This window comes from Dreissena polymorpha, chromosome 1 (genome assembly GCF_020536995.1).
Source record: "Dreissena polymorpha isolate Duluth1 chromosome 1, UMN_Dpol_1.0, whole genome shotgun sequence".
Taxonomy (NCBI): domain Eukaryota; kingdom Metazoa; phylum Mollusca; class Bivalvia; order Myida; family Dreissenidae; genus Dreissena; species Dreissena polymorpha.
In genome coordinates, this window is record NC_068355.1 from 205,391,321 (window position 1) to 205,414,529 (window position 23,209).

The 23,209-nt window shown below is 36.1% G+C and overlaps 1 long non-coding RNA gene across 1 annotated transcript in view; it reads right to left on the reverse strand.

The window, feature by feature from the left end:
- Positions 1 to 1,720: 1,720 nt before the first annotated feature.
- Positions 1,721 to 23,209, reverse strand: part of LOC127864741 (uncharacterized) — a 31,800-nt gene continuing 10,311 nt past the window's right edge. Inside the window, exons 4-13 of the long non-coding RNA XR_008042261.1 lie at positions 20,117 to 20,980; positions 17,846 to 18,065; positions 17,275 to 17,391; positions 12,801 to 13,628; positions 12,202 to 12,258; positions 11,417 to 11,672; positions 10,720 to 10,956; positions 8,666 to 8,731; positions 4,026 to 4,851; positions 1,721 to 2,541 (exon numbers count right to left, since the gene is read on the reverse strand). This is a non-coding gene — a long non-coding RNA (uncharacterized LOC127864741). The remainder of the gene's footprint in view (positions 2,542 to 4,025; positions 4,852 to 8,665; positions 8,732 to 10,719; positions 10,957 to 11,416; positions 11,673 to 12,201; positions 12,259 to 12,800; positions 13,629 to 17,274; positions 17,392 to 17,845; positions 18,066 to 20,116; positions 20,981 to 23,209) is intronic.

Here is a 23,209-nt window from a genome sequence, read left to right on the forward strand (position 1 = left end):
TGTGGGCACAATGTTAGTTATTAACCCTGAATAGAATATAAGTTGCACAGCCTCTGAATTCCCATGTGTGGTGAGATACAGTAATATTAATTTTATCTTGTGCAAAAGTGACTTGGCCAATGATAATTTAGGGCTTTGTCACAAGATGACCATCTACCAATCAAACCAAGACTTCATGGGGATCAAACAACTGAAGTATCAATTTAATCCCGTGAGAAATGTAGATGTTGTTTGATAAAATCTTTTTACTTTATATGCAGACAAAACGCTCATTTTACTGACCAACTACATGTAACGGTGGATGATTTCATTGCTAGGCACTGAAAGTTGCGGGGTGACCCTTGACCTGGTTAGGAAAAGAGAGGCAAAGTGATAAAAATCAAACAAGAAATTAAAGCAAAGTAAAAAATATCGATATGCTTAAATATGTTTTGAAACTAATGTTTGCGAATAAATTAAATTATAAAGAAATTCATACTTTAGTTAGTGCATTAATACTTGTATTAGCTGTCATGCATATGCATCAGTGTTGTTGATGTACGTGCATTATAAAAGTACGATCTTACACGAGAATCAGTAATTATGCTCTATAACTCCATTAGGTTTTATTAAAACAATCCATATTGTGACAACGTTGCTGAAAGCTGCTACAACTAGGTAGCTCAAACATGTAAGACAGCTTACTAGACTGCTACTGTTGTTTTTGCTGCTGCGTCGACGTGGCTTGGTACTGCCAAGCACTGAACAAGATATGCTAAAAGACATATACTTGGCAATTTGTCAAAATGCAACATAATATTTCACAATGGCTTCTTCATGAAAATGATTGATTACAAGGGATGCAAGTGACTATGCTTTCTTTGTTTTTAGACACTACTATTTAAACAACTTTGCGCAACTGTGGACACAATGTTAATTATAACCCAGAATTGCATATAGGTTACAGCGCAACTGTGGGCAAAATGTTAGTTAAAACCCTGATTAGAATATAAGTTTCATATCTTCTGATTTCCCATGTATGGTGAGATACTGAAAGTATTATAATACTGGGTAAAAGAGTGACTTGGCCAATGAAACGATGGGGCTTTGCATGCAACAAAATCACCACTTATAACTTACTGTTCAACGGTTTCACACAATTAAAGTTCCAATTTAATCCTTTGAGAAATTTAGATTTGATACAAATCTTTTTATAATATATGCAAAAAATGCCGCTTTGACTAAACAACTTACAGAACATTGAATCCAATATACCCTCTCCAAAACGTGGTTTGTGGAGTCTTATTATCATTAATTCACATCAATTGCTGTGAGATTGAGATGTTCAGAAATAAGTAAGGCCATGGGTGTATCATGAACCTGCGTCCAAGGCTGAGGCTATTGCTGGAGACCTGAGTAGTACCGGTTTGACATTCCGCCTAAAATCTCATTTCAATGAAGGGTCACGTATGGCGCAGTCGCACTCAGCGAGGTTTTCAGGAAGGGTGTCCTCTGAAATCAAATATCAACAAAGTGAATATCTAGTTGCATCAGCAGAATGTCATTCTTATATTTACTGCAAGATCCTACCTTGACAACAAGTCACCATTTGACATTAAATTAGACACAGTATAAAGAAGTGAAACTCCAGCTGCTGGAGTAGTATTGAATTATTATTATAAACAATTAGTAGGTCCTTTATTTAAGGCAAGTGACCGGTTGCCCAAACAGTACAAAACAGCACAATACAGCACAATACTTAACAACATAAACACAAATAAGAATAAAGCTGGGGTCACCATGCACCTTGGAACCGTCAATGCAAAGCATTGGGGGTTTAAACCGGTTTTGGAGCGCTCAACCTCACACTTGGCCCAGCAATATTCATAATACATTTAAGTGTAAATACAATTTAACCTCATAGCATTGTAACTCAAATTAAACAATAATAAAAGGGAATTAAAAAGCATTCAATTTAATTACCATTTAATTACTCAATGGTATTGAAGATACCAGAGCAACAGAGTTACAACTTTTTAAGCCCCATACCACAGAGCATCGCTTAAATAATACTTGTTGTTCTGGTTGCTGCTGCCTCTGCGACCAGGCAATAGAAAGAGAGTCCCGACGACGAAGTCACCACCCCGAACCCGGAAATTCCCGACTACTGTTGTTGAATGGCGTCAATCGCATACTGCTCTTCAGGCATAAGATTCACATTATTCGAAAGCAACATATCGAGGTCAGTCACATTAACAGACGAGTCTCGCAACACCTGCTCTATCTGTTGGATCAGATCGTTTACGTTCGAGCGACTCGTACGGAACAATTTGTTGATGCCAAGCATCTCATTGTTGCTAAGCGACATCAAACCTTGGACGGAAGTCAAACTCACCAAGGCTCCGCTGTTGGAAGAGTTGATAGGAGGCGTGCTTGGCTGACGCAAGACATCTTCGTGCTGAATTTCTTCAGCAAGTTGTAGTATTTGTGCCTGAAGGAAGTCAGGATTGTCTTTGACTTTCACTTCAATGATGTTTTCATCTTGTTGGCTAATAATGTTTGCTGAAATGGAAGCAAACTAAATTCAGATTTTTTAGTGACAAATAAATATGCGTTCCAACATTTTTTTTCCATACCTGCTTTTTTAGTGACAAACATTGCGTCTATAATTGATATTAAGGATATCGCAATGAATTTTTTACCTATTATAACTCAGAATTGCGTTGTATCAATGTGTTACGCGCACCAATGTTAAATTGAAATGTTTGGGGTTTTAAACGGCGAAGAATATATGGTAAAGTACAGTTTGTAGCAAGGTGTAATATTAATCAAAAACAGGCATAACTTAAGCAGATTGAAGTGTGAGACTGTGCACCTTTAAATATGCATGTATGCAACTTTAAATGCGCTACTTTACAACTTAAATAACTTTAAATGTAAAACTATATAGTTCTCAGCAATTGTAAAAGTGAGACAATGCAACTTTAAATGTGACACTATACAATTTAACATGTGAGACTGTGCATCTTTAAATGTGAGAGTAAATGACTTGAAAAGTGAGACTAAACAACTTTAAATTTGAGACAATACAATTCTTAATGTGACAATACTCAACTTAAAATGTCAGATTGTACACCTTTAAATGTGATAGTATATTATATAACTTAAATACAAGAGACTAAACAACTTTAATGTAAGACAATACAACTGTATTACATATCATAAGAAACAATTGTTGTGAGTTGAATACATGACTGTACTGTAAGTGTATGAGTACTTGAGTTTACACGTTTTGGCGATGGATAAGCCAGAAATGTAGAAATACAGATGACCCTCTATGGTGAAGTCTGTCTATCTTGCTACCAGTGGTCATTATACTCAGTAACTATAACTATTCTGGTTAAACGTATTAGCTGTATGCGATATGGAATTGATATTAGTTGATTTTTTCATTTTCTTTGATGTCCTCGTTTTTGTAGGACAGATATTAGATTTAAAGTTTCAAACCTATAAGCAATATAGTGCTATTGTTTTGCAAACATCTGGGCTCTACTTTAATTAATCATATCCCCTATATGTGACATAAACAATTTTTAAAACACAACAACTTCAAAATAGTAATAAATCTTAGTGAACTAAGCAAATAAAGCCAGTTATTTTTATAAAAGACTTTAAAATTCGCTAGAAATATAGTGGCTAGCTCTGTGCAGAGTTTATTTTAACCGTGTTTGGAATTGGGCCAAAATGGGAAAAAATCGTGCTGTTTTGATTTTAATTGGAAAAATGGGTTGTTGTTTTTTGCTAACAAATATTTAAACATTGAGATTAAGTGCTATCAAGATTAATTGCACTAAGGTTCAACTTATAGAGCTGCATAAGAAACTAAACTCAATGTTGCAACATGTTAAACAAATACATTTGTGGGCAAACCTTGAATTGAGAATATAAGCCAGTAATTAAGTAAAAGTATGAACTTATTGAGACTAGGAATGATGCTGACTTTCGGCCCCAAATTAAACAAAATAAATTACACTGTAAGGTCTCACCTGAAGCTCAAGAAGCTGAGATAACATGATGGCCTCGCTGTGAGTGCTATGGTCAAGTTTGAGGTCTCATTAATGTTGTTCAGAGTCCTTACTGGATCACACAACGAAACTGCTGTCATTTTCTAAGCCTTTTCTGGCGTTGATTCTATGTACTTTGGGTTTGGAGTGCAAAGCGTTCGTAACAAAACCGGACGTGTTTACTTTTAGCACCTTGTTTACAATATTGGGCGGAATTCACATTTTAGGCAAACCCCATGGGTGTATCGTGCCCTGGGTGTTCACAATGAAGTAGTTACTGCCTTTCTTTGTCAGCAACAGCATCAAAAGCGCGTTTGTAAATCTACTACTGTCCAAACTATAGACAGCAAAAGTATTCTGCTTGGAAAGCTTACTCATGTGAATTAATCGCTTCAATTGTAAAATTTCCTTGATTTTTTCCCGATCCTCGCTGAATTTATGTTTGTCCCATAAAGAATGGAACAAATTAATCAACTTTTTATTCTTCGTGATATTCGTTGTGATGTCATACGGCAAGAACTGACTGTTAGTGTTACCATAACTACTTCTATAACTCATTGTGTCTGTCCCACTCTGGCACTCGAGCTCAACAAAACTACTCAGTCTTGAGTGTTGAAAACTCGACACAGACATTGCGGTTGTTGAGTACAGCGCTTGAATTCAACTATGATGACCCTTTGAGGCCAGAGGTCAGGGTTGAGGAGCTAGGGGTCAGGGGGGGGGGGGGCAAGGATCGTCCTGGACTGGGGATTCTTCAGGCAGACTGGTGCTGTTCCTGGTCAAACTCGATATCAATGCTGGTTCTCTCCTGAAAACAACAACAGCACAGTGGGTGGTATGAACTAGTAACAAATGTTAATACTACAATCTATAACAAACTATGCCTTTTGATTGGATGTGAAGGTTTTCAACAGCAAAACTTTATTCTAATGAATTTCTAATCTGGGATTTGATTGGTTCCTTGTAATCAATAGCACAAACATTAATATAAACAAGAGGCTCTGTCACCATAGGATGACTTATGCCCCCTATAAACGCTTGATAGAAGTTATGAGCTTTTTTCGAAACCTAAACGCAGATTTCTAAACCTTAACGCGAACCCCTTAGTCCAAGGTCAATGTCACAGGGGTCAAAATTTGTGTGCGTATGGAAAGGTCTTGTCCGTATACACATGCATACCAAATATGAAGATTATATCTCAAGGGACATAGAAGTCATGAGCATTTTTCGAAACCTAAACGCAGATTTCAAAATTTAAACGCGGACCCTAACTTCAAGGTCAAGGTCACAGGAGTCAAAATGTTTGTGCGTATGGGAAGGCCTTGTCCATATACACATGGATGGGGGCATACTTAAACCATTTTGTATTAAAACATTGTTGGCTAATGTTATACTAACCTGTGAATTCAAAATTATCATTTTCACTAAACTTTCAGAGATGTTATTTTATAAGCCAATATGCGGCTCATCAATAATATTAATTGTTGTCGTCTCAGATAAGCATGTCAAGTCCACATAAGCTAATCAGGTAGGACACTTTCCGACTAGACTGGATTTTTGTAAAAAGGACACTTCCTTTCAAAGAAAAAAACCTTTGAAGAGGAAAGTGTTGTCCCTATTAGTCTGTGCGGACTGCGCAGACTTATATGGGATAACAATTTGAGCACATGCATTAAGCCCCATTTTACCACAGCACGGGTCATTTATATTTTTTGCCATTTCTTTCCTGCATATTAACAACAAACAAGGGCTGTTTGTAAAACATGCATGCCCCCCTATATGGGCCATAAGTTGTAGTAGCAGCCATTGTGTCAATACGTTTTTTGTCACTGTGAATGGTGGTGGTGGTGGTGGTGGTGGTAGCAGCAAAAGAAATAATAGTAGCAGTAGTAGTAGTAGTAGTAGTAGTAGAAGTAGTAGTAGTAGTAGTAGAAGTAGTAGTAGTAGTAGTAGTAGTAGTAGCAGCAGCAGCAGCAGCAGCAGCAGCAGCAGCAGCAGCAGCAGCAGCTGCAGCAGCAGCAGCTGCAACAGCACTAGTAGTAGTAGTAGTAGTAGTAGTAGTAGTATGCATTACAAAAATGCAGTTAGGCAAATGCTGTAACAATAAATTTAAACTTATTGCATTTGTTTCCCCTGTATATAGGTAGATATAATAGTGTATTACCTCCCCTGTCCTGCTTATATTTGTATTAATCAACAAAATTAAACATTAACACAAAATTTAATATACAAAATATGGGCTTTCCGTTGTAGTGGCAGCCATTGTGTGATACGTTTTTGTGTGATTTCGGGTCACTGTGACCTTGACCTTTGACCTGGTGACCTCAAAATCAATAGGGGTCATCTGCGAGTCCTGATCAATCTACCTTACAAGTTTCATGATCCTAAGCCTAAGCGTTCTTGAGTTATCATCAAGAAACCATTTTACTATTTCGGGTCACCGTGACCTTGACCTTTGACCTAGTGACCTCAAAATCAATAGGGGTCATCTGCGAGTCATGATCAATGTACATATGAAGTTTCATGATCCTAGGCCCAAGCGTTCTTGAGTTATCGTCTGACAACCACCTGGTGGACGGACCGACAGACCGACCGACAGACCGACATGAGCAAAGCAATATACCCCCTCTTCTTCGAAGGGGGGGATAATAATAAATGTGATTATAAATGACATTTTGAAAATTCTTAGAATTTTTGTTTAATTTGGAATATTTGAGTTGTTTTAATTACATAAAACTTAATTGCACAAACTTATCAAATTAATATTTTACATGCGTGTTTGCTGACATGTTCAGTTTCAGTGCTCTATTTATTAGTCCACTAGCATACAAGGAAATGCTTTGAACGTGTACTTTATAAAGAAGGAAATAAATGGCTGTTAACAATTTCACATTCACCTAGCTGGGAGTAAAATTCTGTTACAGGCCATTTGCCCTGACCAGCTGGCAAAACTAGTTTACCGTATAATGTACCAAGGAAAAATAGCCCCGCGAGTCATGTCCCTTTCACACGGGTAACTTTTGCAAAAAAAGGCTGAAAAAAAGGGGTTGCCTAATCTGATTTTTGCCCAGAGCAAAATTTAAGCCACCAAATCAAACTGGAAACTGGATTTTAACAACCCTGATATTGTAAACTCATTGATATACGTCAAAATTATCGGGCATTTCAAAAAATGACTTTGATTTGGACATGTAAATTTGTGGATTTTTTAATTTGGCAGAAAAGGAATTTGCAATGGTTATTTTGTTATGTATGTGAGCTAAATTTGTGTATCAGTAAATTCATGAAATCAACATTTATTAATGTCCCACAAATAATAGCGATTTTAAAATTCATATTCCATAATTTTTGCGAAAAGTGTTTTGTAATGCTAACCTGAGATGACAATTTTCGCCTAGAATTGATTTTTGTTTAGAAGAAATTTCCTTTAAACAAAAAACTCCTCAAAAGCAGAAAGTATCGTGCACTGCACAAGCTAATATGTGGATGGAACTAAAAATGCATTAAGACCCCTTTTCCCAGAATGATGCTTACTTTGAATCACATTTTGAAATTCTGTTTTACTGAGGTTTGGAGAGCATCCAGCTGAAGAAGGGTTGAGTTATTGATCCTCAAGTAAAATAAGTCATTTTATGTTATGTGAAATCATATCATTCTTGTCAACTTCATCTTTAGCATTCTTAATACACAGCCTGGTACACTGTCAAATCATTATTATTAGTGGGACATTATTTTGTGTTGATTTTAAGGGTTGACATATCCACAAAGTTAACACAAACACATTAGAAAATAACTTACACAAATTCCTCATGTATTTTTTCCAAACTGAGAAATCCATGCATCAACTTATTTGTCCATGAAAGTCTGTTTTAACCAGGAAAGTTCATATGGACAAAAATAAATGATTCACAAGTTACAATCAATTACAGAGGATATTTTACCTCATGTAAATTGATACTTTTCTTTCCCACCTCATTTCTTTTTTGCATTCTTAATACATATGAAATACACAAGCAGGCCTTTTCCTGACATATTGATGGGTCTGTTAAACGGAACCATAACCAAACCTTTTTTTAAGATAAGTGCCATAAGCTTATTTTATCTCAATTATGTTTCAATAAGATCTAAAACAAAAGCTGTCACCAAAGGATGACTTATGCCCCGTATAAACGCTTGATAGAATTTATAAGCTTTTTTCGAAACCTAAAAGCAGATTTCGAAACCTAAACGCGGACCGGACCCTAAGTTCAAGGTCAAGGTCACAGGGGTCAAAATTTGTGTGCATATGAAAAGGCCTTGTCCATAAACACATGCATGCCAAATATGAAATAGCTATCTGAAGCGACATAGAAGTAATGAGCATTTTTCGAAAACCTTAATGCAAAGTGTGACAGACAAACTGACGGACAGTCTGATCACTATATGCCCTCCTTTGGGGGCATAAAATGTATAGAACTATCATTATATGATTTTATTATTATAATTTGAAGTATTAGAAAGAGTAATATAAAATTATTATTCCCAAATCAATTTATTTTTCATGCGAAAAATTCACTTTCCAAAAAAAAAAATTCGCCCAAAATGGCAAAGAAAACACCTGACAAATAAAGCATCTATTTTACCTTCTGCATATTCAGGTCATTCTTGTCCACCACATCCTCAGCATCTTTGTCCGGACTCAGAAGCGACTGGAGCAGCAGAAATAAGCTTGATTATTTCTTGTATGTATACTTAGGATTCACACACATTTATATAAATGTTATTAAAATCAATAACAAATGTTCAACAGCATAAAACAAAGTAAACTAGAAATAAAGCGCCAGAGGCTGACACATATCCCCATGCCGCATGTTTGACCAAGGGAAGCCCCAGGGTTGGTAATGGGGCTATGCACAGTTGAGATTGACTGTATAGTCATAAATGATATTCAGTATAAATTTGAAGTAAATCTGTGTGGAAATGAAGAAGTTTATGTAAAATAACCTAAAAAATGAGTAAAAATCTCTGACCCGGCCCCCACCACAACCCCCATAACTTTTGATCCAGGGGTCAGATCAAAATTCCAAATAATACACTGTTGCACATATGCTTATAGCTACTATGCATGTAAGGTACGGTTTTAGTGCTAACAGTGTAGGAGAAGATAGTGGCCAGGACGGACGGACAGACGGAGATAACCACATAATAGATTTTGCAATCTGAGCGTTGACCCTAAGTTCAAGGTCAAGGGGTAACATTTTATACGCGCATGGAAAGGTCTTGTCCAGATACACATGCGTACCAAATATGAAAGCAATATCTGAAGGGACACAGATATTATGAGCTTTTTTTGAACCGCGGTCGCAGATTTTGAAACCTGAACGCGGACCCAAAGTACAAAAATTTAATGTGCATGTAAAGGTTTTGTCAAGATATACATGTGTACCAAATAAGAAAGCAATATCTGAACGGACACAGTAGGAATGAGTCTTTTGCAAATCGTGGTCGCAGATTTTGAAACCTGAACGCTGACCTCAAGATCAAGGTAAAGGTCACAGGGGTCAAAAGTTATATGCGCATGGAAAGATGTTGTCCAGAAACACATGCATACCAAATATGAAAGCAATTTCTGAAAGGACACTGTAGTTATGAGCATAATTTAAATCGCGGTCGCAGATTTCGAAATCTGAAAGTCGACTTCAAGGTAAAGGTCAAGGTCACAGGGGTAAAATGTTCTATGCTCATGGAAAGGTGTTGTCTAGATACACATGCATACCAAATATGAAAGCAATATCTGAAGGGACATAGTAGTTATGAGCCTTTTTCGAATCGCGGTCGCAGATTTCGAAACCTGAAGGTGACCTAAAGTTAATGGTCAAGGTCAGAGGGGTAAAAAATTGTATGCGCATGGAAAGGTCTTGTCTAGATACACATGAATACCAAATATGAAAGCAATATCTGAAGGGACACAGAAGTTATGAGCCTTTTACAATTGGGGATATAGGAAAATCTCTGGCCCCACCCCAAGCCCCATAACTTTTGACCCAGGGGTCAGATCAAAATTCTGTCACTGTCATAGCCGCACATATCCAAATTATTTAGACAAGTTTGGAAAATTTATATTTATAACGAGTTCTGGGAACACATTTTTCATTAACATGGTCAAAGATCTAACAGTCACTTTTGAGTTAAGCAGAGATATTCACTGCTGGAATGTGTTCATTTGTGAAAAAATGCAGCAGTTTAATTTAATCAATTGAATTTTTAAAACTAATTCAGATTGAAGTTTCTTTTGTCATTGGCAAGTCTTGAGGTTTGTGAAGTTAAAATAATATTTTCACAAGTGGCGCAGCCATGAGTGAAAACATATTTTCTATTATCACGAGTGAATTAAAATCGATATTCCACCAAATCCAACACATTTCCTTTTTATTTTATGCTTTATTTCACCATTTATATACATTTTTTAAGAGTTTAACTAAAGAATTTCGTTGGGATTATGACGTCATTTCGTTAAAAAAATGACGTCATTTCACAGTTAACAGTGAAAATTATCAATAATTTTCACTGTTTGAAACGGTTTAAATTCACTGATATTTCTCTATAAACAACCAGAAAGCATAAATAAATAATCCAAACTATTTAAATTGAAATTTGGAGTAAAACATTGCACATTATACATGATAAATTACAGTACCGATCAACCTTGTGGATGAGGTCATCTCGGCTCCTGGATCTGACAGATTGAAGCCCCAGGTTAAGACTGGCTGCATCCTGGGGGTAGGACTAGAGCATTTGCCCTAAGATCCTGGGCCAAGAGCCCATCAACCCCACGCACAGGAAGTCTCCCTGGGCGTCTGGGCACAGCTGACTAGAGAGTATGGTGTTCATCTGGGTACCGATCCATGATTGCATGAGGTCCTTTAGGAAACAGCTTTTGAAACAAATTCCAGAGTAAAAAAATAATGTTGAAAATAAATTTATACAAAAAATTGTAAAATGTTCTGAAGGCGTTAAAATAATTGTTTTACTTAAATAGAATTTAACAATCATATTATAGCGGATGTTTTTAGGCAATCAAAACGTTTTGGTTCAGGGCTAAATTTCAACCAAAAAATAAACTATGCCCTAATTTTTATGATATAAACATATATCAGATCAACTTTCCTATTTATTAACCAAGTTTGATCAATTTATAAACAAAGAATACACATTTGATGTTAGGAACTTTTCCTTAATGAGCCAGAAAAAGTACTGATGTTAAGTGAACTATATGGGTTGCATTCTGGGAAAATAGGACTTAATGTATGTGCAGTCTGCACAGGCTTACTATGGGATGATTTTTTAAGCACAAACATTAAGCCCCATATCCCAGACCACAGCTAAAATACTACCTGCTGTTCTTGTTGCTGCTGCTGCGACCGTGCCATGTGCAGAGATGAAGCGAGTCCTGACACCTAAGTCACCAACCCAAACCTGGGAATTCCCGACAACAACTGTTGTTGAATGGCGTCAATCGAAGACAGCTCTCCTGGTGAGGTTCACATTATTCGAGAGCAACATATTAAGGCCAGTGGATTTTACGGACGAGTCAATCAACGCCTGTTCTATCTGTTGGAACAAATTGTTTCAGTTTGAGCGTCTCTACAACTGAAAATGTGAGACTCTACAATTTAACATGTGAGACTATACAATTTTAAATGTGAGACTGTTTTAAGCTTTAAATCTGAGACACAACAACTTTAAATTTGACACAATATAACATCAAATGTATGACAATACACCTTTAAATCTAAGACTACACAATTTTAAACAAAAGACTGAACAACTATTAGTGTGAGACAATACAAGGTTTAAAAATTTGCCACTATACAACTTAACATGAATGACTGTACAACTCAAAATGTTAGACTATACAATTTTAAATGTGAGACTTTTAAAAACATTTAATCTGAGGCTATACACCATTAAATTTGACACTGTTCAACTTCAAACGTATGACTATACTCCTTTAAATGTGAGACAATACAACTTTAAACGAGAGTCTAAACAATACAACTTTAAACGAGAGTCTAAACAATACAACTTTAAACGAGAGTCTAAAAAACTTAAAATGTGAGACCATGGTAAGTAGTGATATTGATTTTTACATTAAATGGCCTCCTTTTGTAGGACAGACCTTCTAGTTACTGGTGTTATCATCAGGATATAAAGCAATTTTGCAAACATCCAGGCTCTGATTGAAATAATAATCATATTAAATTATATGTGAAATAAACAACATAAACATTTTTTTATAAAACAAACTACTTCAAAATTGTAATACAAATTAGTGAAATAAGTAAATAAAGCCATTTGTTTGTAAAAAAGACTGTACATGTGATAAAACTAGGGGCTAGCTCTGTGCAGGGTCTATTATAACCATTTTTGAAATTGGGTCATAGCCTGTTGGATTGGGAAAAACCTGGATATTTTGACTAAAATTGGAATATTGGGGTTTATTTTTTGCTTACAAATACTTAAAAATCGAAAATCAGTACCATCAAATTTAATGTATTCATTTAACTTAAGTTCAATTTATAGAGCTGAATCAGGAAATACACTCAATGTTGCGACCTATTAAACACAATTTATGTTGGAAAACCTTCAATTGGGAATGACAGCCAGCTATTATGGAAAAAATATAGATGTTTGGAGATTAGGGCTGTGGCTGAATTATTGGCCCCAAATTAAACTTAATAACATCTGACGCTCATGAAGCTGTGACGACATGCTTACCTTGCTGATATTACTAAGGCCCGAGTTTGAGTTCTGACTAACTCGGTTGAGAGTCAAAGTGCGTACTGGACGACATTACAAAACTGCTGTCATTTTTCAAAGCCATCTCTATTCTCGATTCAATACAAGTGCCAAGCATGTGCTCGTAACAAAGCTAGACATGTTCACATTTTGCACCTTGTTTACAATCTTGGGCACAATTAGCGTCTGAGGCATGCCCCATTGATGTATTGTGCTCTTGGTGTTCACAGCAAAGTCATTACTGCCTTTCTTCATCAGCAACAGCGTCAAAAGCTTTATGTTCCCTTTGGACAGTTTAGACGCCTGAGAGGACAAACCAAGACGGTCCGTAACGCTACTACTGTCCTAACTATCAACAGCAGAAGTATCTAGCCTACACTTTTGCATTAATCGCTTCAATTGTTCCTTGATTTTTTGTCCCGTTCCTCGCTGAATTTGTGTTTGTCCCATAACGAATGGAACAAGTTATTCAGCTTCTCATTTACAGTGATGTCCAACAGCAAGAACTGACTGTTGATTGAGCATTACCATAACTACTGATATAACTCCTTGTGTCTGTAACACTCTTCCCACTCGGACACTCAAGCTAAACAAAACAACTCAGGCTCGACAATGGATAACTTGACGTGGACATTGCGGTTGATGAGAACAGTGCAAGAAAACTGGATGTGTTTAAAATTTGAGGCTGGAGGTCTTGGGGGAGGAGATATGGATCAGGGTAGGGGAAGAGTTGTCCTGGACTGGGGCTCATGCATGCCGGACTGGTGCTGTTGTTGGGCCAACACAATAGTCAATGCTGGTGCTCTCCTGAAAACCAACAACAGCACAATGGGTAATATGAACTTGTAATAAATGTTTATATTACAATCTTTTACAAACTATGCTTTTTGGTTGGCTGTGCAGGTTTTCAATAGCAAAACTTCATTCCCATGAATTTCTTATCTGGCGTTTCATTGGTCCATAGTCCTTTATAGCCTAAACATTGATACAACTAAATCATTTCGTATTAAAACATTAAAAGTGTTGGCTTATGCTATACTAAACCTGTAAATTCATAATTATTATTTTCCCTTAAAACTTGCAGAGATGTAATTTCATAAGCCAATATACCGCTCATCAATATCTGAAAGTGTCGTCCCAGATTAGCATGTTAAGTCAACATAAGCAGGGAGGACACTTTCTGACTAGACTGGATTTTCCTAAATATTTCTGTTCAACCAACCTTCAACCTTTAAGAGAAAAATGTTGTCAATGATTAGCCTGTGTGGACTGCACAGGCTAATCTGGTTCAACAATGCATTAAGCTCCATTTTCCAACAGCACAGCTTATTTATCTTTTTAGTCAGTTTTTTCCATTGAGAAAAATTGATACTCATCTTGTTAAAAATGTCATATATTTCAATTGTTCTAATGCATTTAATCACTTTACTTTCACTTTGCTTTTACATTTGTTATATTGTTAATATATGTTTCAATCAATAATGTCTTCCCAAAGTTGAAAAAAATAAAATTTCTACTATTCCTTTACAGATCTTTGATTGTTTAAATCTGTTTTAATTCAAACAGGACAACATTTCCAAAGTAAATCAACATGTAACAAAAGTTGAAAGACATAAAAAAAAAGAGAAAAAAAAAGAGATGTGTTCGTCAGAAAAACAATGCCCACTATTGCTCCGCTTTGAAAAAATTTGACCTTTGACCTTGAAGGATGACCTTGAACTTCCACCACTCAAAATGTGCAGCTTCATGAGAACACCCCTTTGAAAAAAACAATTAAAAATTTGACCTTAAAGGATGACCTTGACCCTTGAAGTTCCACCACTCAAATTGTGCAGCTTGATGAGAATGCCGCTTTGATTTTTTTTTACCTTTGACCTTAAAGGATGACCTTGACCTTGAACTTCAACCACTCCAAATGCTCAAAATGTGCAGCTTCATGAGAACACCGCTTTGAAAAATTATATTTATTTTTTTTACCTTTGACCTTGATTTTCTACCGCTCAAATGTGCAGCTTCATGAGATACACTCTTCAATATTTAAAAAGTAATGACCAATGTTAAAGTTTTTGGACGGTCAGATGCCATATATTTGACATTTTACCTTGAAGGATGACCTTGACCTTCACCTTTCACCACTCAAAATGTTTAGCTCCATGAGATACACATGCATGCCATATATCAAGTTGCTATCTTCAATATTGAAAAAGTTATGGCCATTAAAGTTTTCGGACGGACGGACAGACTGACTGACATACACAAATACTGACACACTGACGGACAGTTCAACTGCTATATGTCACCCTGCATAAAAACATTTGGGCTATGTTTCATCAATATTGAGCCACACATGTGGCCTCTAAAGTGTTACATGTAACAGTGATTTCATATGATTTAAACATATGTGTTCTTGTAACAACAAGGCTTGTTTAAGGATTCAAGTGACCCAGGTGTGAAATTGCCTAGATATTGTCTAGGACCAATCAGACCAAGTTTAATCAATATTTTATCAAAAATCAGGCTTCTAGCTTAGTAACAAGCTTAACATAGTATGATCACAATTGCTTTTAGAATCGTGCGCTCAAGTCAGCTAAAGCAGATCTGTAAATGTGTTGCAGCACATATCACTTTTGAGTCTTTTTGGGTCAATAGCCTTATGGGAAATTCCTGATACACTCAATAAAACGCGACTAACACCACTTAACTATCATGTGCTTTTGTTGACTATTAAAACTAGAGCTTTGTCAAAGAAGTGACCCCCACATGCGGCATTGAATTAACACAAAATATTTTGCATGTTTTCTTCACAAAAAATAGCTGACACCATGCTCAATGTTTATAACCCACTTAGTGACAATGTGACCTAGTTTTTGACCCGGCATGGCCCATGTTCAAACTTGGCCTAGACATCATTTAGATACAACTTCTGACCAATTTTGGTGAAGCTCGGATAAAAACTACTTGAATTAGAGAGCAGACACCATGCTCCATGTTTAAACGCACTCAGTGACCCCGTGACCTAGTTTTTGACCCGGCATGATACATACTCAAACTTGAACTAGACATTGTCTAAATACAACATCTGACCAAGTTTGGTGATGATCGGATGAAAACCACTTGAATTAGAGAGCGGACACTGAATACGGACCGACCGACAGACTGGCCGGCAGACAAGCTCACTCCTATATACCCCCTAAACTTCATTTGTGGGGGTATAATTATAATCACATAATTTATAGATTATAATTGGTCATTAAAGTTGATAAACGGATATCAATAAAGAAACAATCATGTTATGCAAAGCTACAAACATCACTGGCCCCACTTATGTATCAATGGTAGTTTTAGAACTATAATTACAATGGATATAGATCCTGATTCAGGGCTAGCGCTGGCCCAAAATTTCTTTGAGCCAACTAGACTTTGTTTCTTCGGCGCGCGAAAAGTGGTTTTGAAATAATAATATATACTATCAACTTGTTCATATTTCTTTTTATGACAACAAGGGCATATCACATATAACATGCAGTTTTCAATATAGAAATAATTATTATGGTACTTTTCAAAGTACAAACATAAGTTAATATGTACATGTACATTTAACAGTGGAGTAATTTGTCCCAAATTTGAAATCCTGAAAATTAGCCCGGGTGTCTTAGAACCAGGAACCCAACAGTAATAAAGGGCAAACCCTCCCACCCCACCCAGAGACTTACAAATTGTTCTTTGATATAGTCTTTCCAATTGCAATATCAAGTGAATACAATTCGAAATAATATAAACCGCATCGTCTGTATTACCGCATATGTATTCGTCATTCTATTTCTTCTATAAAGAACTCCGAAAATAAATTTAAATCAGCGAAAAGTAATGTATCCGATAACACCAGTTAGAAAAATTGTACGCGTTCTGCACTTGAAATAAAATTTGCATATCGTTTGATTGCAGAAAATGAAAATTGGTAGCCTAGCAAATACGTAATAAATATACCATTTGGTTGACATTTTTCTTTACAATAGCATAGCTTGTGGGTAAAACAACTTAATTATCACCTTTTATTTCAAACGATAACGTCGATAATCGTCAGAAAGGTGTATTTTGAAAATAGTTTAAGAGCCAGATATGTTGGTACCTGCTGATTAATGGCTCGTTTGTTGTTGTTGTTTTTAGTTTCAATATATCTCTATATGTTCAATTTAAAATGCAAATTTGAGGGTTAAGCTTGACACTTTCGCATTTTCTTCACTTTTCTGTATACTATAGAAAGGTTTGTCGCTGAACTTTTAAACTGAAATACGAATAACATGTCAATTAATGGAAGAGCAGAAACCACAGTTGGCATTTGGTTTAACCTATTTATTAAAGTATGATTGCATCTAAAGTCTTAGGCTATTAAGAGTGGGTCTCTTGAAAGCTTTGCCGCAGTGACTCCTTTTGCAATGGAAAGGCCACTTACATATTGAGATGTAGGGGTTAAGTTGTAGTTGGGGACATTTCTCTCTGGGCCTGAACTTGTGAGTATAAGCCTCTGTGAACAGATAAAATGGTCTTAGCGCCTCCCAGAAATGTGTCCCTGTAAACCAAATAATTCAATGAATTCTGATATGGCATCTGCTATATTGAAAGTCAATGAAGTTGGTTTGATTAAATAAATGCTCAAATATTGCCTTCTATATATGTACCCTTTATACAAACAGTGTTCATCCCTCTGGAGCTTATTAAGTTATGTGCAAAACCAAAAAAGTGGAACGGATGTAAGGAGGATAACATGAAGGACGGAGGTTACTGGTAATTAAAGACATTGCCAAATCTTTACACCCCCCCCTGCACCATTTCATAACGTAGTGACTTAAAAAACCCTATATACTGCAAAGATCTCAAGGCTATTGGCGGCTATTATGCATATTTACGAGTGCATAGTAATGTTATTTAAATTTTTTAAGTTAGTAGCATGGAGTTTAATCAACACGTGAAATTAGGAGTACACACCTGCACATTATACACGGTAAATTACAGCTCAAATATACCTTGTGGATGAGAGTATCTCGGCCCTTAGGCAGGAAAGTTTGAAACCCCAGGTTTAGACTGGCTGCACCCTGCGGGAAGTATTCATTGATCATTTGCCCCGAGGTCCTGCGCCAAGAGCCAACTACCCCCGATGCACAGGAAGTGTCTCTGGGCGTCTGGGACCAGCTGACCAGAGAGCCTGTTGTTAAGCTGGGTACCAATCAAGGATTGCATCAAGTCCTGACAACAATAAATTGATATTTAGGATATTGCAATTGATTGTTCACCAATAACAACTCAGAATAGCGTTGTATCAATGTTTAACGCGCATCAACTTGAAATTGAAAGTTAGGGGTTTTAAACCTCAAGGAATACATGGTAAAGTACAGTTTGTAGCAAGGTGTTATACTTATTTTTTTAAATCAAAAACAGGCCTTACTTGAGCAATTTAGAATGTGAGACTGTACACCTTTAATTATGCGATATACAACTTTAAATGTGATAACAAACAACTTTAAATGTAAGACTACATAATTTTAAATGTGATACTCAGCAACTGAAAATGTGAGACAATACAGCTTTAAATGTGACAATGTACAGCTTAAAGTGTGAGACTGCACACCTTTAAATGTGACAGTTTATGACTTATATGTGAGACTAAACAACTTTAAATGTGAGACAATTAATACAACTGTATGACATATAATAAGAAACAATAGATGTGAGTTGAATACTGTAAGTGTATGAGTACTTGATCACACACGTTTTATCTATGGATCAGACCATAGGCGCTCGATGTCAATGACAATATTTATTTATTTATTTGTTTTTTAGTTACCCGTTGTTTTTTTTATAATGCATACACATACTAAATTAATAAAAATCTTCTGACAAAACGTCTTCTTAAAAAAAGAAAGTTCGACTATGTACATAGATATTGACAAGGTAAATCACTCGCTATTTTCTAAAGCAACGGAAGTGCGTCATTAATAATTAAATCGCTGTCACCCCGCTCGCTTATTGAAATGCGCGCGCAGGCCGGGAACCTCGCTCTTTCTCTATCTACTTTCAGTTTCAACAGAAACATCCAAAGACGATGTGATAAATCATTGTAACTATTGTTTCACTCAATTAATGGGGGCAATCAACAAAAGATATTGTAAATTGCATACACATGAATCATTCCTTACCAATTGTTTTACTTGATTTCGTCTGCCATGGTGATTTCCAGAAAAAAAATCAGCATGTCAAAAATCAAATCTGGCCCCCATAGTGTTTAGTGGTTGTAATTGTGTATAAAGAGCGAGGTTCCCGGCCTGCGCGCACATTTCAATGAGCGAGCGGGGTGACAGGGATTTAATTATGCATAATGACGCACTTCCGTTGCTTTAGAAAATGGGGAGTGATTTACCTTGTCAATAACTGTACATACATAGTCGAACTATCTTCTTTTTTTTAAACGTTTTGTCGGAAGATTTTTTATTAATTTAGTACGTGTATGCATTATAATAAACAATGGGTAACTAAAAAATAAATAAATTTAAAATAAAACATTGTCATTGACATCGAGCGCCAATGGATCAGACAGAAATACAGATGAACGTCTATATTGAATTCAGTCTATGACACTCTATCTTGCAACCAGGGGTTGTAATAATTTAAGTAGTAATTATTGCCTATTCTGGTTAAAACTATTCACTGTAGGTGATTTTGAATTGATACTTCTAGCAACTGGTGCTTGTGTGCATAAGGATATGAAAGCAATATAGTGCTATTGTTTTGAAAACATCCAAGCTCTAATTTGAATAATAATCATATCCAATTATATGTGAAATAAATAATTTATGTAACTCCAACTTCAAAATAGTAATGAAACTTAGTGAAATAAGCAAATTAAACAAGTTATTCTTATCAAAGACTCTTAAATGTGCTAGAAATTGGGGCCAGCTCTTTGCAGAGAGTTTATTTTTAACATTTTTGGATTGGGACAATTCGTAAAAAATCATGCTGTTTTGAATTAAATTGGGAAAATTGTTGTTGTTTTTGCTAAAAAAAAATTAAACATTGAGAATAAGTGCTATCAAGATAAATTGCACTAAGGTTCAACTTATAGAGCTGTCAATAAGGAAATGAACTCAATGCTGCAACCTATTAAAACATTTTTTGGGGGCAAACCTTGAATTGAAAATTTTAGCTAGTAATTATGGGAAAATAGAGACTTTTTGAGTCTAGGAGTGGGACTGAATTTTGGCCCCAATTTCGACAAAATAAATAATACTGTAAGGTCTCACCTTAGGCTCAAGGAGCTGAGCTGATATTGCTAAGGGCTGAGTTTGAGTTCTGATAAACGTCGGATTGAGAGTCAAAGGGCGTACTGGACCACACAACACAACTTCTGTCATTTATCAATGCCTTCTCAGCCTCGATTCAATACGAGGCCTATGGGCTCGGAGTGGGAAGTGCTCATAACAAAGCTAGACATGTTCACATTTTGCGCCTTGTTTATAATCTTGGGCGGAATTTGCGTCTGAGGCATGCCCCAAGGATGTATTGTGCTCTGGGTGTTCACAGCCAAGTCATTACTGCCTTTCTTCGTCAGTAAAAGCGTCAGAAGCGTGTTCTCTTTGGACAGTTTACACGCCTGAGAGGACAAACCGAGACGTCCGTAACGCTATTACTGTCAAAACTATCAACAGCAAAAGTATCTACTTTGGAAAGCCTACACTTCTAAATTAATCGCTTCAATTGTTCCGTGATTTTTTGCCCTGTTTCTTGCTGAATTTCTGTTGGTCCCATAATGAATGGAACAAGTTATTCAACTTTGTATTCTGTGATATTCTTTGTGATGTCCCAGAGCAAGCACACTGGCTGTTAGTTTTACCATTTCTACTGCTTATATTTAACAAAACTACTCAGGCTTGAGTGTGGAAAACTCGACCAGGACATTGCGGTTGTTGAGAACAGCCCGTGAAAACTTGACGTGCTGAGAATTTCCTGCAGAACAGAATTGTTCAACGATGCTGATCCTTTGAGGCTGCAGGTCAAAAGTGAGGAGTTAGTGGTCAGGGGAGGGGAAGGGTCGTCCGTGACTGGATCTCCTGCATGCTGGACTGGTACTGATGCTGGGCCAACTCGATACCAATGCTGGTGCTCTCCTGAAAACAGCACAGTGGGTTATATGAATGTGTAACAAATGTTTATATTACAATCTACAACAAACTATGCCTCTTGATTAGATGTGAAGGTTTTCAAGAGCAAAAAATCATTCTCATGAATGTCTTATCTGGTATTTCATTGGTTCCTTGTTCTGAATAGCATGAACATATATACAATTAAACCATTTCGTATTGAAACATTAAAAGTTTTGGCTATTGCTATACTAACCTGTAAATTCATAATTATAGTTTTTCTTAACTTTCAGAGATATAATTTCATAAGTCAATATGCAGCTCATCAATATAAGGAAGTGTCGTCCCAGATTAGCATGTCCACATAAGCTAATCAGGGAAAAAACTTTCTGACCAGACTGAATTATCATAAAGATGATTCTTCTTTTCAACCAAAAAATACCTTTGAAGAGGAAAGTGTTGTCCCTTATTAGCATGTGCAGAATGCAGAATGCACAGGCTTATCTGGGACAACAATTTAAAAAAGCCCCATTTTCCACAGCAAGGCTTATTTATCTTATTTATCTTTTTAGCCATTTTTTCCAGCAAAACAAGACCAAGGAATGGAAAATTATATTGTTAAAAAATTAATATTGTTTGAGTGTACCCATTCTTTTAATCACTTTACTTTTACAAAGCATTCATATATGTTTTACTTTAATATATGTTTCAATAAATGGGAGGCAAAAACTAAATAAAAATGTCTTCCAAAAGTTGCAAAAAGACACATAGAGGTCTACATTTTTTACCATGCCTTGAAATGTCTTAGCTTGTTAAAATCTGTTTAAATTCACAATAGAAAACATATCCAAAGTAAATCAATATCCAACAAATTAAATGTTCAGTTTCAGTGCTCATTCCATTATTCCACTAGCATATTAGGAAGCGCCTATTATGGTGTACTTTATAAAGAAGGAAAGACAATCTGTTCAGTATACACATACACCTGGGAGTAAAATTATGATACAGGCCACAAATCCAAATTTTTACAGTAACCAATACCAAGACATCAATTTCAAAATTGAAAACATTAACTTTGTTTCATATGTTTAGGGAAAATAAAAGTTTCAGTAAAAATATTACCCACACACCCTCAAACACAAATCATATACATGTAACAGGGCTTGATTTGTCTCATCTTTGTGAAGTGTTTCAGCCCACTCATTTTAAATTTGTTAAAGTTGTGAACCAATGAGGAACAAACTCCTTAAAATTGCCAAAATTTGAGTCACAAACTTGTTTTAATTGTGAAACTTTTAGTCACGAAATTCTCAAATTTGTGAAAAATGACCATTCCCTAAGAAGGAAAAATAGCCCTGAATCATGCTCTTTGAAAACAGACTTATATTGTATACCTCTTCAAAACAGGCCCTAAATGATAAAACAGAGCAAAATAAGATTAGTCACCAATTCAAGCTGGAGACTGGAGTGTTACACGCCTGATCCTGGAAAAATATTTATACTCGTTGGCATGAAAAATCAAGGTTTTAAAAAAAAACAACTTTTTGGTGGACACTTTAATTCGTGGATTTTGTATTTTCGAAAAAAGGAATTTGCCCTGGCTGATTTTGTTATGTGTTTGAGCTAATTTCATGGATCAGTAAGCCCCACAAAATCAACATTAATTAATGTCCCACAAATAAAAATGAATTTACAGTTCATAATCAACATGTTTTTTAGAAATGTGTTTGACTAGATTTATTTTATTTGTTTTTAATTTAAATTCAGACTTAACTTGAGTCTTATTCTGGGACAACTGGGCTTAATGAATGTATATAATGTCCTCCCACATTAGCCTGCGCAGTCCTCACAGGCTATAACCTGAGACGACAATTTCCACCAAGACTAGATTTTTGTTTGGAAGAAATTCCCTTTAAACTAAAATTTCCTCAAAAGCGGAAAGCATTATCCCTAATAAGTCTGAGTGCGCACGGCTAATCGGACGATGGCACTAACATGCATTAAGCACCCTTTTCCCATAACAAGGCTCACCTGGTATCATCTTGTACAACTCTGTAACAGACTGTAGGGGGATTTACTTTGAACCTCATTCTGAGAAAACAGGGCTTAATAAATTGTGCACTAAGTGCACTAGCCTATAGAGCCACACAGGCTTATCAGGGACAACACTTTCCGCTAGACTGACATTTTCTTTAAGAAGAGACTTCCTATATACAAAAAATTGCATAAATGCGGAAAGTGTCATCCATGATTTTC